Genomic DNA, 2,801 nt, shown 5'->3' with positions numbered 1-2,801 from the left:
GTTTCTGCATATACATAATTGATATTTCTACATATTTTTTCATAAATATATGGCAACAATATCGTACATTTAGGGAGAAAAATGAAGCGGCAGATGAGTTGAAATGCATGTAAATACATGGACTTACATTGAGACCTCAAGCACTTGATCGTAAATTGTTTGCGAATATCGTATGTCCAGTGGCAACGCTGCTATGCTACCCAATTCATCAAGGGAACGTGGAAAGATTGCAGAGGAGTAATCACTCTCATCGCACATCTGTTTTAACTGAAGAGAGAGGAAAATACGCCTTTTCTAGGGCTCAAACAAAATGGGCAACTGAATGCTTGGAAAATCCAATTCAACCCAACCTAATCCAGTCTAATGCAATCCAACCCAATGCGTTATGTACGCATTTATATACATATATTATGTATTATATATTCAAGTTGAAATATTTAATTTTGTACTAGCCATCAAAGATTGGAGTAAAGCGCCATGAATTTATATATGTACATTAGAACGGAATAATTTGTTCGGAGCAAATTCAAATTCTACTATTAAGCAAAAATGGCGATCAACCTAAATGCCAAAAATAACGTTTGGCCCTCCAAATTTTCTGAAGAAAAAGTAGTATATTGTATAAAAAAAAACACAACATTTTGAAAATAAAATTTAGTATCGTTCAGAATAAATTATAATTCACTGATTTTTCTTTTGAAAATTGGTAAAGTCAAACGTCATTTTTGGTATGTAGTTTGTCATAATTTTTTCTTAGAATCGAAAGTAGAGCTCGAATATCCTGCACGTTTTTTTCGAAATTAAGTTACTGCGCCCTAATGTGCATACATGTGGAAACAAGATATGTATGTACATTAGGGTGGTCCAAAAACAGTAACACCAGAATTGAAATGCTCTCTGAATGTTGTTCTTCCATGGTGCAAACTGTGTTAAATGTTAAGTAGTATTTGCATTTTTCTACTTTGCGTTCAACATTTGCGTTCAACTCAACGCAGGGTTGCACGGAAAAAAAGTTGAATGGTGAAAAATATCAATATATAAAAAAATATCAAAATATTCTCCATAAAAAGGCGTTTCGACTTTGCATTCAACTTTTGGTTGAACGGCCTTTCAACTAATCGCTTTCAACAACGTTGGCCGCCAGGCAACATATAGCCTTTTTTTTGAGCAACCCTGCATTAAGTTGAATGCAAACTTGAACAATGTAAACACTGTTTTACACTCAACCTTGTAAAAGTGCATGTTTTACCTACTTTTCCTTATCGGGCTCACGCATTTCATAATATTGTCATTTTAAGCAACTTTCTGGTTTTTAGGGCAACCATATCCCCTGACCAAGCATCAAAGGGCAGAGCATGAGCCTTTTTTGCTTTATTGGAGTGCAATATTTTAGGAAAGGAACACAGAATTTTTTTTCTTCTACTAACTCTTCAGAAAAATTGGTGCCGTTGTATGGGACGAGTGCGCCTTTAGTTAAGCTCTGCAATAACAAAGTATTTTAACACCACATACATGTGTTATATTTTAATTATTTTTTTAAAAATCTTAATCTACCACAAATATATGTATGTTTTTATCTTTGTTTGTAAATAGTCCATATTGGGAGTAAAAATAGAGGCACTTCAAAACTTTCACACAAAAATGTAACAATTCCCCTCTGCAATGAAAAATTGTTCACGGTGAAAAAGGCTTAATCGACACTGCGGGCACAAAACAATGTAAACATCGTACAATTAAGCACTTAAGCCAAAATTCCTTTGTAACGGTACTTCGTAGGACTTTGACAGCTCATGCGTATGGTGCGTAAGTAATCGATTTCTGTAAAAAACAAAAAACCGAGCATTTTGTCGCTTACGCCCTTTTGGCGGTTCGGGTTCGATGCGGTCACTTTGCCTTTTTTTTCTAAACATTACACCTCGTCCCGTGGTGGTGGCATCAGTATGAAAAATAATGCAAAATAAAACTTAAGAAAGTTTTATTACATGGCAGTTGCGAAGTGCATGTGCAAAAATTCCATAAATTGCATAAATAGCATGCATTTAGGCGCCCAGTGTTAGCAGTCGCGCCTAAACAACCGAATATAATACTAATATAACAATATTGTGAAATTTTTTATTTCGGTGTTACGAATTTTTTCCATAAAAAGTATGTTCTAAAATTTTTTATATGGAGAAAAATGCGGAACACCGTCAACAAGAAATTTTCAATAATCAACGGTAAGTGCCAGCTACCTTAAATTTGTACTTTAGTATACTAAAATTTTAAATAAAAAAAATTCAGAATTTTCATTATTTTTGAATAAAATATGAAATTCGGAATTAAATGGTGTTTGTAAGTAATCAGCTATAATTTCGTAAAAATGAAATGTCGCTCATTGAAATCGGCCCAGTATTTTAAGACTTTTCGTATTAGAGAAAATTCTTTCAATTTTATAAACTTAACGCAGTCCGACATGAAAATTTTCTCCGGGATAAGGCTAGCAGTTTCTAATAGATTTTAGGTCGCCAAATATGTTAAAATGGAAACTTATATGTCCATATATTTGAATTTTTTAATTTAAAATACGGTAAATATCGAAATCGGCTAAAAACGGCTAACTTTTTTTTTTTGCAAAACGGCTGTTTGCTATCGCTAACGGCTACATCTAGCCGGAAAACGGCCAAAATGGCAACACTGACCAGAATGGATTAAGAAACAAGATTTTCCCAAAAAAGCAAAAATAAATAAAAATGACACTGAAAACTCACAGAAGCGCATTCTGAAAATCGAATTGCACAAATGAATGAAGCTTAAAGTTTTTT

This window comes from Rhagoletis pomonella, unplaced genomic scaffold, assembly GCF_013731165.1.
Source record: "Rhagoletis pomonella isolate Grant_MI unplaced genomic scaffold, Rhpom_1.0 Rhpom_scaffold_00011, whole genome shotgun sequence".
In the NCBI taxonomy this organism is placed as follows: domain Eukaryota; kingdom Metazoa; phylum Arthropoda; class Insecta; order Diptera; family Tephritidae; genus Rhagoletis; species Rhagoletis pomonella.
This window is presented reverse-complemented; position numbering follows the sequence as displayed.